The sequence below is a fragment of the Mastigoproctus giganteus genome, chromosome 6 (genome assembly GCF_048544385.1).
Source record: "Mastigoproctus giganteus isolate SK-2022 chromosome 6, ASM4854438v1, whole genome shotgun sequence".
Classification (NCBI taxonomy): Eukaryota; Metazoa; Arthropoda; class Arachnida; order Uropygi; family Thelyphonidae; genus Mastigoproctus; species Mastigoproctus giganteus.
In genome coordinates this window covers 172,432,002-172,447,440 of record NC_143580.1, presented here as the reverse complement: position 1 = coordinate 172,447,440, position 15,439 = coordinate 172,432,002, and the positions used below count along the sequence as shown (strand labels likewise).

Here is a 15,439-nt window from a genome sequence, read left to right as displayed (position 1 = left end):
TCATTCACAACTCGTGATATTTTAAAAGTTAAAAAGGTCAGCTACGTGCAGTGCTGAGTTTATTTCTCATAAAACTCCGCTGGGACACACCCGCCATTGAAACTAGTTCTATACACAAATTTTCCCAACTAAACGAATAGACCACTACTTTCACAGGACTCCTACAGTGAGCTGATTCATTATCAGCCGTTCTTACTTGGCATATGGGTCTAATCTACTCAACACCAACGTACCCAGCCAGTTAAGCGCACGGGTGGTAAATAGAGTCCGCTAGCCGGCGACATAATTAAAGAACAACAAAGGACTCCCATATATGACCCGCATGGTTTCGTCTAGCAATAAAAGAGGTTCGTAAGCAAACACGTAAAAGTGCAACATTTAAATGAATATGGGACTAAAAGCAAGAACTAAGTTCCCTGAATATTACTACAGTACAGTATATTGATCGTTCATGCATCCTAAGTTGCTTTGACGTAGTTATCAACACCACTAGCGTAGCTCAGCGACATTCGTTCTGCTGCATTATCGATTATTGTGACGTAGAGCGCTGCGGCTTCGTAGATTTTGGTTGCCGTACGCCATCTTGAGTGGCACAAGGACTCCCGAAATCCAGTAACATTGCCGACTCCAGGTGGGTTTGTTGTTTATTCATACTTTAGAGTACTCTGAAAATGAACGGTATATGTATTTAAAATGCAAGTGTAAGTGTGTGCGCGTGTGGTTGCTGACAGTAGTATAGTATCCGTTACATAGTGCATCACTCTGTAATGATTATATAGTAGAGATACTTCCGTAATTAGAGAACACATTTTGCACTTAACAACCTCGATCTTATTAATGAAGAAATTGTACTGAAGACGAAATACTTCCATGGCCTTTTCGACAGGCTTTCATATTCTCTATAATATGATACTGAAAATATATTCGTAGTTATTTTTTCGCGAACCTGATGATGATATTATTGACATAATAAATGCAATAACACTAAATAGAGACAAAATAAATGTATTACAGCTATTTACGGAACAATACATTTGGTATCAGCTCCGGCAGATGGGCTCTCTCTCTCTCTCCTCTCTCTCTCTCTCTCTCTCTCTCTCTCTCTCTCTCTCTCTCTCGCACGCAACCAAAGTTCCTGAAATGAATATTCATTCACATTAAAGTACATCTGTGAGATTTTTATACACATTAATATAGCACGAATTATTATTCGTACATCATTCTAATGGCATTAGTTCCACTGCTGGTATCGTAATAACAAGGTACACGTTTCTGACCACTTTATAATATATTTATTCCAAATCTCACTTTTTTAAAAATTTTACCATTTGTTCCTTTTCCATTTAACAGATTTAAAGCGCATTTTAAAATAGTACAAATTCTTAACAAAAACATAGGTTATCTCATTCAGACCATAGCTTATGACTAAAGTTAGTAGTGAAACCGAAAATCATCTTATTAGGAAACTATTATTAATGGAAATAAATGTCTCTGAAAAGCACTTCTTGTAAGCTTATGTAAATATATCGTTGTTATGTACTATGCGTAACAGGGCACTGGTACCATTCTGTTATGTAATCTTCACTTAATTACATTTATTAGTACAGAGAGAGAGAGAGAGAGAGAATGTTTATTGACAGAACAAATCATAAGGTCCAGAGCTCAACGGAAAACAAAGTGAGCATTAGTGAGAGAACAAGACAAGTATGTATCAGAGTACAAAGATTAAAGAAATCATAGACTGTACTGGCTTTTTACCATTAATCTCTTTGCCCTCTTCTTCTCTGGTGTATTTGAAGGAAGAGGAAGTCGAAGAGGTTATATAGTAAACAGCCATTTATTTGACGTTAGAACATTAAGAGTTTGTCGAGAAGTGAAAAATGTTGATAAATATTCTTAATAAAAAGAGCGCACATATTTATGTAAAACATTATATTTACATGTATTGATTTAAAAAAAAAAAACAATCGGCAGTCTCGCAATATAGGGATGCATGAATTACAATACTCGTATGTTAAACCATAACGTATTTTCAAAATGTGTAAAACACAACGAATCTATTGAAGCAACACCTGAACCCTTTGACGCGTTTCTTTTGTAATATTGCATTCCGACATATTTTCCTTTAGTTCATAATGGTTATTGAGTAGATATCAGAATTCTGATTGCTCCAAGGGAAGAAACCGGGGGGACTATAAGATCTGGTGAACTCAAATTCCTCGGTAATTCCAAGGTAGCTCTTTCCTCTTTAGATAATATTTCTGCCATTATCCTTTCTGGAATAAAGAACGTGCGTCATTTATGGCCCGTTCTCTATATTATTGTGTACATATACTGAATAGCCATTTTATTAAGTACACCTACTAAATAGCAAGTAGTTCCTCTGTACCCTCGCAAAAGCCTGGATTCGTCATGGCATGGACCCAACAAGGTGTCGAAAGCGCGCCGCAGGAATGCTGGTCCATGTTGACTCATTCGATGGCTGTGGATCTCTATTCGAGAACTCCCCAAGAGCTCTCGTTTCGCCTCAATCCAGAGGTGCTCAATCCGATTGAGACCTGGTGACTGGGCAAGCCAGAGTAAGCCGAATTCACTCTCATGTTCTCAGAACTAGTTCTGTACAATTCTGGCCTTGTAACATGGTGTATTATCTTACTGGAAGAACGCACTCGCAGATGGATACACTGTAGCCATGAAAGGATGCACCTGGTGAGATGCAATTTACAGTAATTTGTGTCATCCAAACGTTGCTACACTGGTATCAATGTGCACTACGAAAACATTCCGAACACCATTACACCGCCACCACCAGCCTGTATTGTTGACACTTATCAAGATGGGCCCAAGTAGTCTTGATGTTTCTGGGCCCATCCAACTTTACTAATTCCTGTCAGCAAAGAAACAAGAAGATACAGCTGGTAATCACTTTTCAGATATTTGTTGCTTTATGTGACTAGTTAAGCTAGCATCTGACACTGGTTCTATGTAAACAGGTTTACATGAGATCAGAGAGATATTAAGAAAAAAACTGTGGTTTACTACACCAGATTTACTGACATATTTGACAAAATCAGAAATGGCAAAAATTCGTTTTTAGATTTGTTTATGTGTCTGTGTGTTTTTTAGCTTTATGAAGTTTGTATTTATGTGTTGATGTGGATTTGGATTTTTTAAATATGCAGTGTATGTGTTTGGGATGTCGAAACAACTTCTCTTTATTAGGTCATGGAAAATAATTGGAACATAACCCATAGCACGTCATATCATAGATAAACATGTCAAATCATTATTTGCTTGGTTCATATGTTTTCGAAGGAATAGTGAACCACAACTGCTATTTAAATATGCTTGAAGACTGCTTTATTCCCCAATTTGGAGAACTAAATAACATGGGACTTCAACCCACTATTCGCTATATAATGAGTGGAAGCACTACACTAGGTGGCCACTTTATTGGGCACGTTGATCCTTTTCACTAAATGGAAAGTAGTTCCATTCCTAAATGTAAAGTAGATCCCTCAGTAAGAGTTCGTAACTTGCGATATAAAACACGTGGACATATACGTAAGGATGCTGTACGTATGCAATTCAGTGGTAGAATGAGCAAGATAAAAGATTTAAATGGCTTTGAAAGTGGCATGGTATTCGGCACCAAACGGGCCAGTATGAGTGTCTCACGGAATATAAGTCGCTAATGAGCCTAAAAATCAGCAACAGCAACACGAGTATCTCGGAAGCTGCAACCTGCTGCGGTTTTCAAATATCACTGCGACATTGGTCCAGTATCCAAACAACAAACAGGCAAAGTCGATCCTGTGGTCGGAAACATCTCGTTGATGCGAGAGGGCTAACAGGAGGCTACAGTCAATCAAATAACAACCCAGTGCAAAAGTAGTTACCAAAGAAGTATTTCAGAAAGCACAATTCGTTGTACCTTATCACAAATGAGGTACTGCAGCCACGATTGAACTGAATTCCATTCCATAAAACATAAAACAAGAAGAGGTGGTGACGGTGGGCTCAGGAACACCAACATCGAACACTGGAGGATTTGAAAAACGTCACCTGTTCTAGGGGCTTAGATGGGAACAGGAATTCTGTGTGTTATAAGACACTCAATCTAAAACACTGATGGATCCAATATCTTTCTATTTCAGAAGATTTAGGAGAAGTTCGGCTGGCCTGCCTCCCTAAAATCCATTTATGCACACCTTCTCGATGGTAAGCCCTATTACGTCACTTAGGTAGCAATGAACGTGTAGAGTGGTTCTCTTCAAGACGCCTGTCAGCGTGAAGGTTTAGTCTTTTCCACGCACGTCAGCGTGGAAAAGACTAAACCCTCCATCACGACACGACGAAACAAATGGCCTTCAGACCCCAGAAGCTTTCACTCCTCCTCTTACGGTAGTGAGAGGATCAGAGTGGAAGCAGAGGATGCTAAGAATCTCTGGGTTCGACCAGGCTGCCATGCACGGAAACTGAACTTGGCCTGTTACAACGTAAGATCGCTCATCGGTGAAGATAGGACATCAGAGCTGGAAAAGGAATTAGAAAATGTGAATTGGAATATCATCGGTTTGGCTGAAACAAGTAGAAGAAATAAATCACCTATAAGTTTATCAAGTGGAAATCTGCTGTAAACTAATGGAAACAGTGAAAGGAGCGAAGGTAGAGTTCGCTTTCTGGTCCATAAAGATATAAAAAACAGAATTTTGGAATTCAAAAGTACATCACCAAGGGTGTCAAGATTACTACTCAGGATTTATAAGAGGTACAAGCTAAAGGTTATAATGATTTATGCACCAACGTCGAGTCATGATGATGAACAGGTTGAGGAATCGTACACCGAAATTGAGTCTTCCAGATGAGCAGGAAACCCACTACACTATCACTATGGGGTCAATGCTAAGGTTGGAAACAAACAAAACAGCGCAGAAAGGGGAACTATAAGAAATTTTAGAATTGGTGAAAGAAATGAAAGAGGTGAAAGACTTGTGGAATTTGCAAAATCTCGAGGCATGTCCGTAATGAACACTTTTTTCAAGAAAAAGGTGGACATGGAAGAGCCCAAATGGATTAACTAATGAAATCGACTTCATCCTCACTAACAGAACATATATCGTGAATGATGTTACTGTCCTGAACAAGGTAAATGTTGGAAGTGATCACAGAATGGTAAGATGCACACTTGATATAGATGTAAGAAAAGAAAGGAAAAAATTGACTCGAGAAAATGATACGAAGATCTTTGAGATAGCAGAAGAGGTGAAAAAGCAGTATGTATTGGAACTTAAGAACACGTTTGAGCTTCTGCAGACTGTTCAGGAACAAGATATCGACGAGGAATATTACAACTTTCTGAAAGTGATAAAGCCCAAGAAACCTATAGGTAAAAAGAAATCCAAAGAAAAAAAAATTAGTCAAGAAACACTTCTCATGATGAACCGAAGACGACAAATGAAGAGCAAGATAAATACTGACAAGGACAAAATTGAGTATACTGAGTTATGCAAAGCCATTAGATAGAGACTCAGAGAGGACATAAGAAGATTTAACACAAGAAAAGTAGAACAAGCATTAAGGGAAAACAAAAGACTTAAACCAGCAGCTATGAGCAGTAATACAGAAAGACAACTGATATTGAGACTGAAGAATATAGATGATGTACTTATAAATAGCAGAAGACTACTATAGAGAATTATACAAGGAGCGAGGAAATGATGCCAGCAATGGGGAAGATGGATCACAAATTAGTAACACATACGACATACCCGATATCCTTCCTGATGAGGTAGAACATGCGTTAAAGAAAATGAAGAATCAGAAAGCCACGGGGGAAGATGAAGTTATTATAGAGTTGTTAAAACTGGGAGGAAGAGACACGACACAGAAACTGGCAAGACTTCACAAAATGCATTAGAAAAGGCGTCACGCCTAAGGAATGGAATAATGCATAGTTTTGCTGCATAAGAAAGGAGATAAATCAGAAATTGGAAATTATAGACCAATTAACTTGTTATCCCACATCTTCAAGTTGTTCACAAGGGTCATTACTAACAGATTAGACAGAATACTTGATGAGAATCAAACGAAAGAGCAAGCTGGCTTTAGGACAGGATTCTCAACTATGGATCACCTTCGCGTAATATCGCAGCTAATGGAGAAAGCAAATGAATATAAAACACCATTATGTCTGACATTTGTGAATTATGAAAAGGCATTCGACTCCATACAGCATAAGGCAATGTTTCGGGCACTGGAAAGACAAGGCAATCATACCTGATATATATTATGATATATGAGAACGCTACCTCCTTTATTAGACTAGACAATGACAATAGCAAATTTAAAATTGAGAAAGGAATTCGACAAGGAGGCACAATATCTCCGAAGTTGTTTACTGCTGTCCTTGAGGAAGCTTTCAGAAGATTAGACTGGTTGCAGAAAGCAGTCAATGCGAATGGAGAGTAACTAAATCCTTTACGATTTTCAGATGACATTGTGATCATTAGCCATGATCCCAAAGAATTAGAGGAAAATCTTAATCAATTATGCAGAGTTAGTAAGGATTTCGGACTAAAGATGAATATGACTAAAACAAAAGTAATGATGAACGAGTATGCCACAGAAAGGGTTATATTGATTGAAGGAGCAGTAATTGAAAAGGTGGATTCATATACTTATCTGGGACAAGTCATTAGCTGTAATAATGATAAATGGCTGGAAATCAAGAGAAGAATAAATTTTGGATTGATAGCATTCAAGAAATATAGTCACATACTGAGGAGAAATATCCCAATTTGTCTGAAACGTAAAATAATGAACCAATATATACTCCCCACCATGACTTATGGAAGTGAAACTTGGGCACTCACCAAAAGAATGGAAGAGAAGCTGAAAACTACACAGCGAAGAATGGAACGAATTATATTAGGAATCAGACTGTTAGATAAGAGGAGAAACACATGGATTAGGCAGCAAACTCAAGGAAAGGACATTCTTATCAAAACTAAAGAACTAAAATGGGCTGGGACAGGACACATAGCTCGAAGACATGAGGACAGATGAACTAACAAAATAATACAATGGTACCCAAGAGGAACTAGAAGAAAACCTGGAAGACAACGACTTCCAGATGATGATGATGATGACTGGTCTGACGAATCCCAGTTCCCACTGTTTCGCGCTCATGGGAACACTGGAATATGGCAAAAAACAACATAAGCCCATGGAGCCATTCTACCAGGTGTCTACAATACTGGCTGATGGTGGCGGTGTAATGGTATTAGAAGTGTTTTGGGGGCTTTGAGTTCCCTTGATATCAGCAGAGCAGCATTTAGATGCTACAAACATCTACATTCCATGTAGATGCTTGTGGCATCTCTACTGCATGCCTGCAGCGTATCCATCTGTAAAAAGGTTCTTAAAACAGGCCAGAATTGTACAGAACTAGTTCAAGGAATGTCACAGTGAATGCAACCTATTACGGTTGCCTTCTCAGTCACCGGCTGTCAATCAAATTTTGCACTTGTGGAATGAGGTAGAACGACCTGCTTAGAGTGGATATCCCTAACCATCGAAGCAAATATGGTTGAAGAAAACTGAGTCAACAATGAGGGCCATCCCCGTGGAATGCTTTCAGCATCCTGATTCCCCACGAGAAATCGAGGTTGTTCCTAGAGGAGGTGGGCCTACTTGCTATTAGGTAAATGTATCTAATAAAATTTTCGCTCAGTGTATATAATCGCATATATGTTTTCCTATACACAGGATATTTCATTAATATGTGGGCAGTACTTATATACAGGATATTTCATAATATGTGGGCCATAATTCCAGGATCGATTCAAAAACAATTAAAAGGTTCATATAAACATGTTTCCGATTCTGAATGGTTGTGGAACAGTGGCTGTTTGAATTTTAAAAAATTGTTGTGGAGTTTTCAATGGTTAAAAAATAATAAAAACAATATAAAACAAATACGAATAAGAATGTGTACCAGTCTGAATAAACATTTTACTAGTTAAACATTTTAATTCGTCTGCTTATTAGTATTTATTATTTTTAAACACCGAAAATCCACTGCCATATTTTTTTAAAATTCAAACAACCAAAGCTAGGTAACCTTGTACAATCAGACACATGGTTATATAAAATTTTTAATTGCTACCAGGTGTAATCAAAGAGTTCCAAGACAACTAATATTTGGGAAATGAAGTGTACCAGCTAATCAAATAGACCTTTTTCGAAGGGTCAACAAAGACACCGTTGAAAAAAATCGATATCTAAGTATCAAGGGGATACTTAGGCAACTCTGGACACATTCCTGATTTATTTATAATCAACACAAAGAAACAGCGTATTTACAATTCAAATTTTTCATTTGACTTATAATAACGGATTTCTATTAGCCACCGATAAATTATTCCAATTACGAGTTAACATTTACAGTTATCTACCAAATAACCCATTGTATAAGGCACGGTTAGACTGCATCTTGTATACAGGTTTGGCTGCATCATTTTAGGAAGGAAGGTTCTGCTTGAAAGGGCGAAGGTTAGTCAGAAGCACAAAAAGGATACTCTTACCAGGAAAGATACAAGTTCTATAAATTGCAGCGTCTAGGAGCAAGGAGACCTGCCTGAAGTGTTTAAGGCTTTAAATAAATTGAGTAAATTAAATGTTGATGATATCCTTACTCTTCGAGAGAATGGGTACAAATTTAATTCGAAAATGAATTAAAGGTTGTAGGACAAATTCGTGGAAATTTGCTTTCAGCCAAAGTAAATGAGTCGTGGAATAAACTTACACCTGGTGTTATGTAGGTTGAATAATTTAAAGGATTTGACGAATTTTTAGAAGAGACGGGAAACTGAACTGGGTATATTTTTCATTTTATTGTTTTTTATGGTTGTTGTCGCATAATCCTTACTTGTATCATTTTGCCTACTAATATACAGGGTTGTTAAAATTAAAGTATCCCTATGTAGAGGGCTCTGAAGTGAGTTCTAAGGCTCGTACTGAAGAGAAATTTGGACAACAGGTACAATAAAGAATGCGCTCGCCATTTATTGAAAAAAAAAATTAGTTACACAATTTGTCACTATATCGCGCTGTGGCAATACAAATCACTTGAACAGCACTGCAATTGTTCAACGTGTCCTCCAATTTTAATCAACAACAGTTTCGATTCGAAGAACAACATTTTCAACAGCAGAACGTAACATGTCAACTGGAATAGCCAGCACATGACGTAGTAGTAGTAGTAGTAGTAGTAGTAGTGGCATGTGATGCAAGAAAGCAAGTGTATGAGCTTATGCAGCATCAGCCCAAAAAAAAAAAAAAAAAATCACACCATTCCCTCCAAATGCCTGTCCAGTTCCTCCTTAAATTTATTCAACCTATCAACTTCCACAACGACAGATGGAAGTTTGTTCCAGCAATTAACCACCCCCTGGCTAAAGGCAAATTTCCGCACATCTAATCTACATCTGTCTTTTCTTAACTTGAATTTATGCCCCCTTAGGTTCGTAATCTGAACAAGTGGAAGGATCCCATCAGAATTCAGCGTGCTGAACCCATCTGAAGGACGTCTAATACTGTCCTTCAGAACTGCCAGAGTTTGACATCCTTCTCGATAACACCTGGTTCTTCAAAAAACCCCACAACCAGAAGTCGCATGGGATGAGGTCCGGTGATCGGGGTGGCCAAGATGTCTGGAAACAACGGCTGATGACCCGATCGTCTGTTAAGTGTTGCCTTAGCAAACTTTGGACACAACGGTGGATGTGGGGTGGCGCACCATCTTGTATGGATATGGTATCCTGAAGGCATCCACGTTGCTCTCTGGTATTGCGAAATTTGCCAACATTTCATAATATCGCTATATAAGTGGGGCAACGTTGGGCCTCAGTAGGGGCCCAGCGGCTAAATGACTAGATGAACAACGGTACAAGGCATCGCACATATACAAAGTCCATACACTTTTAAATCTCTGGCTTTTCCAGTCAACTGGTTCACCCACAATGTAAACTACGCGGAGATGGGGGAAACCCCTGGTGCCGTTTGACCCTAAACACACTTTACACTAATATCGCTGTCCAGTGACGGAACAGGTGCGGGGTTCAGTCGGTGTTACCTGTTCAAAAAAATATGGCCCAATCATGAATGTGGCCGTAAATCCACACCACACTGTCCACTTTTGGAGAATGCAACGGGACCTCTTGGATAACTCGAGGGTTTTCTGTTGCCCAAATACGACAGTTGTGCATATTCGCTTGTCCATTTAAGCAGAAATGGGCTTCATCACTCCAAAGGATGTTCCATGGCCAAGTGATATCCACTGTTATTAGCGCCACAAACTGAAGTGCGTATGTGAAACGAATATCTCCATCACCATGCTTTGGCTGCTGTAGCATGTGCATTTTGTAAGGACAGTACCGCAACACCTGACGCATTACTAGCCTTACAGTGGAATACGGCATGTCCACTTCACGAGAAACAGCTGGCAGACTTGCGCTACCGCATGGAGATTGACTTGAGAAATCCACGACAGCCATAGCCACATCTTCAACAGGAGAGGAAGAGTCCACTCGTTTTCGACCTCTACCTGGTTGAACACCAAGGTGTCCAATCGCTTCAAATTTCGCAATCATTTTGCGGACAGCACAGTCATAGGTCCACATGGGCCTTATGCGCTTCTGACGCCGCAATTCTCTAATAGCCGCAGCTGCATTGTTGCTGTTCTGATAGTACAGCTTCACTAATAGCGCCTTTTCCTGAAACGTTGTTGGCATTGCTGCTGTAGTGCAGGCAAACATCTACTGTATGATTTCGAAGAGACTGCTTTGCTTTTATACAGTACAGTAGAGCTGAGTAGTGCTTTTATACAGTACAGTAGAGCTGAGTAGTGCTTTTATACAGTACAGTAGAGCTGAGTAGTGCTTTTATACAGTACAGTAGCGCTGTGGCAATAACTTGCCTTCACTTGCCTGCATTTTATAAAGAAGTTTAAAATGCAGATAATGTTGGTGTAAAAAAAATTCGCGGAAAACTGGTAGAAAAATAGTGGATAAGAGAAATACCTGACAAAATGGAACAAAATTTACACCCTTCTACGAAAAGCATTCAGTCTGGAAAAAACGTGTAATTAATGAACAAATTAGTTAGGCATAGGCCCGCATTTGATTCTAATTTGCATTGATCTGCCATAATCGATTTCGTGCTTCTCCGCAGCAGGCAGCAGTAGAATTGGAAATATTTCCCACAGGAAATATTTCCTCCTCACGTAGGAAATCTTTTAAAAGCTGCTTGTGAAGTCAGCCTTCATATCCTCTCCAGTTCATCTTGCAGATACTCAATAGGATTACGAACGAAACACTGAGTTGGTTTTTCCAGGGGCAGCACTGTTCTCATAAAATCAGGACATCGCAAATTTCATTTTAAGGCGGAGATCATTGTCCTGCTCGAACATCATACTATGAAAAGCATCCTCACTTCATCACACTTCCACCACTCTACTTCACACTAGGCAGACTGACAATCAGAAGAATCAGGAGAATGCTTCCAAATGTAGTCCATATGGCAGCATTCTCCAAATTGCCATCAGACTCAGCTTCTTTTCAGTATGAAGCAATATAAAAATGTTTTTGTTTATACTCCCGCACGACCATCAGGTCAGTGGAGTTTACAATAAATCATCAATACAAGCGTTAATCGTATTTAGCAGTACCGGGCTTGAACTCAAAGAGCGCGTACTACTGCACTCACGCGCTTGACCACTCGGCTAAGTCAGGCTAACAGCATACAGTGGTAATCTGTCAAGTGGCACCAGGGGGTCCCCCAACTCAGCGTTTTTTCCAGGGGTATCAAAAATTTCGTACCCTTACCTAGAGATAATAGCCCTAGAAAGGTGAAACTTCACAGGAACTTTAATCCTTTTCTATGTACTCTCCATGTATAGTAACACATTTCTCCCATCAGTTGTTGCCTTGATCTAAAAGACTGCGCTTTTTTGCCTGAAACCACGATTCCAATTCATTGATGACTTTCTGAGACGAATCAAAGCGGCCTCCACGCAATGGTTTCTTCATTTCTCGAAACAAGAAAAAGTCTGACGGTGCTAGGTCAGGCGAATAGGGTGGGTGCTGCAGTAGTTCGAAGCCGCACTGGGCAACAAAGTTGGTGTTGGCAACGGCCGTATGAGCTGGTGCATTGTCTGACAGAAGGCAGACACCTTTGGTTAACATTCCACGCCTTTTCACCTTCAAAACATCGCGTAACTTTTTCAAAAGAATTTTGTAGTACAGTATTCTCCTGTAAATGTGGAATCGGAACCAAGAGGTAGGTAATCTGTCAGGATAACCCCCTTTTCTGTCCCAAAACACGGACAACATCACCTTCGTCGCAGATGGAGTGGCCATTGCCTTTTTTGAGAAGTGGGGAAGAGGTGTGCTTCCACTGCTTTGACATGTCTTTAGACTCCAGATCATACTGGTACACCCAGTATGATCCGGAACATTCGTCATTTGTCACCAACTGATCAAAAAAGTTCTCAACATCCGCATTACACAAATCCAATAGTTGGCGAGAACATTGCATTCGACTTGCTTCTGCAAAGGCGTGAACCATCGTGCGGATACCTTAGACATGTGCAGATGGTCATTTAAAATGCTATGGGCAGACCCATAACTAATTCCCACTACATTTGCGATGAAATGAATTGTCACACGTCTGTCACTCAGAACCAGCTACTCTATCTTTGTAACCGTCTCACTGTCTGTGGATGTTGATGGCCGTCCTTCTCTTGCCTCGTCAAAGACACTTGTATGAACTCACTGGAACTCCCGTTTCCACTGTTTTACAGTGTCATAGGATGGACAATTTTGCCCATACACAGCTTTCATTTCTGAGCTTTCTTGCCCTGCAAATGCAGGAACTTGATGACTGCTCGATAGTCCACTTTGTCAACCATAGCGTCCTTCCTCAGATTCCGGGCTCCACCCCTGGTGTACGATCACCTACGGGAATGAAATTTCACATGTTAGTTATTGAATATGTAGACAACTTATATTAAAAACGGCATCTTCATACTGATATTTTAACTAGGTCAGAGTACGAACTGTTTGATACCCCCCTCGTATACCGTGTCGCAATACAAAATCTGTAAATGCTAGTGATAGTGTGAGTAGTGTTGGTCTGCGTAATGGAATAGTGTTTTGGGTTGGGACACCATCGGTAGTTTCCTACAACTGCGCCATCATTTCTCGTGTGAAATAAACAGAACTGTGTAAATGCCAGAAGTGGCCATGTGTTTTTTTAAAGAGCGGCTCCTAGAACGTCAGTTCAACTCCTCCTCGTGTCTATTTGCAGTAGAACAGTTCTACTGCAAAAACTGCAAAAAGGCCAGATAGTGAGTAATTTAGGTTTGTGTGTGTTGTGTTGTTGTTGTGTCTGGCCACTTGGCTACTCAGAAGCATCAATCACCTGATGTTTCTGGGTACTTGTCCACACCACGGGAAGGTGTGCAGTCCCAACAGTGCTCGTACTGTCTCAATTCGAGATTCGAGACTCTAGCTCACCTGATGTTGCTAAAAGGTGGACCAGATTCCTCTGGGGGCCCACTCCAGAGGAGGGAAAAAAGGAAGTTCCCGTGGTGTACTTATAAAAAAAAAAAAAAAAAGAAAAGAAAGAAGGGAAAAAGGTTGAGATTTGTTCAACTACTACATATTGGCCATTTAACAAAACAATTATCACTGAGCAGAAACAAATAATCACTCTTCAAAATAAATTACAATCAAATTCATTGTGTATTGTCAATAATTTTAACATATGCAAGTTAACGATTAGATAATGTTAAATTCAAATTTCAAGGCGCCTCCGTAGCCAGGAGCAGCAGTGCGTAGCACACGCTTCTTGATTCGACCGGGGTTCGAGCCCGTGACCACCAAATACGGAGGATGCGGAAAGGTCAAGGAAGACCATCGCATATCCCCGAAGAAATATGGCCTCAGTTGCTAATGCCCCTAAAAACTAAATAACAAACAAACAAACAACAATCAAATTTCAAATGATTATACTAGGGCCACCCGGAATTTCTTACATATACCCGTTTATATATTATGTCTGTAAAATGCGTGTGTTCTCTGGTCGATTTGCCTGTTTTTGCTGGACGAAAAAACACCAGTTTCTGGGAGGGGGGAACTTTGCTATCTACGCCTGAAACCGATCATCTCACCCACGGAGTGAAAAAAGACCATTAAAGTTCATCGTGTCTTCGACGGGATTCGAACCCGAGCTTTTTCATCCGATGTGGGGAGGACGGTGACGATACCACTATGCTGCCGCGCAGACATGATAATATTAAATCAAAAATTAGCCAATAAAGACAATTAAACCTTAGCTCAAGCGAAACCAATCCAACAATAGCCACCGAAGCCTCTCTGACATCTGATCTGAAAGATCAGATGTCAGAGAGACTTATGAAAGACTTACACATACACTTACGATGAAAGACTTACACATACTTATGATGAAAGACTTACACATACAGTTTACACACAAGATCTTTTTCAAGCAATGTTGATTGTGCAAATTCAATAGGGCAAGGTAACGAGTCTCATCCTGAAGACAGAGGTGTTCCTGGTGTCGGATATTAGCCTAGATTTTGATTATGACTCTAATCCTGAAGTCGGCATAAAGGAGGCTGGCGTACGTTACACGTTCCCAAGTTTCAGGTTCTCCTGCTCTATCCCTAAGTCGATGAGTTTTTCTTTGAAAGGACCATGTCCAGTGAGGATGAAGGTTATTTGAAGTCCCCGTGAAAACCAGGAAGGAGGCTTTGGGCAGGTGAAGGTAATGGAGGGAAGAAACAGCTTGGGTATAGCGTCTTTGGTAGTATTGGTCCAAGATTTTGCCAGATTTCGAGGAGTCTGTCAGTAATACGTTTCTGGAAGTTTCACCTTCAAGATGACGGGAAAGGGGCTAATCTCTAGGCAAATATTGAAGTAGCCAAAAGGTACTGTGGGGAATTTTTAGCGAAGTTTTTTTATAACGTCAACTTCAAGGAGGTCGAGTCCAGGGGTTTTGTTCTCCCTAGTTTTGGAGAGTGCAATTTGAAGTTCGTCCAGCTGGAAAGGCTGGTCAGTGTGTTCAGTTAAGTATTCGTTGTTCCTTGATATGATGAGATTTTGCTCATCTATAATTGGGTGATCATCAGTTGAAAAAATAGAGTCCAACATATTGTTGAACATCATACTCAACCCAGGTCAGGGCGAGTGATCCGTCAGATCTAGATGTAGAGCATAGGACCTCTCCCCCGAGGAGCTTGTTGGTCACAATGCCATAAACAATTCCCCAGTGCTCATTATTACCAGTTGTAGAGACTAAGTCCTGCCAAGATTTCTTTTTCATTTCCTATTGCTGCTAATGTAGGGATTTC

At 40.0% G+C, this 15,439-nt stretch overlaps 1 protein-coding gene across 4 annotated transcripts in view; it reads left to right on the top strand.

Moving 5' to 3' along the window:
* The first annotated feature begins 286 nt into the window (after positions 1-286).
* Positions 287-15,439, top strand: part of 7B2 (Secretogranin_V domain-containing protein 7B2) — a 60,614-nt gene continuing 45,461 nt past the window's right edge. Inside the window, exon 1 of one of the 4 annotated variants that reach the window (XM_090376588.1) lies at positions 287-631. The gene's annotated coding sequence lies outside the window, so the exon portion shown is untranslated. The remainder of the gene's footprint in view (positions 632-15,439) is intronic. The other 3 variants (XM_090376587.1, XM_090376589.1, XM_090376591.1) reach the window with 3 other exon arrangements.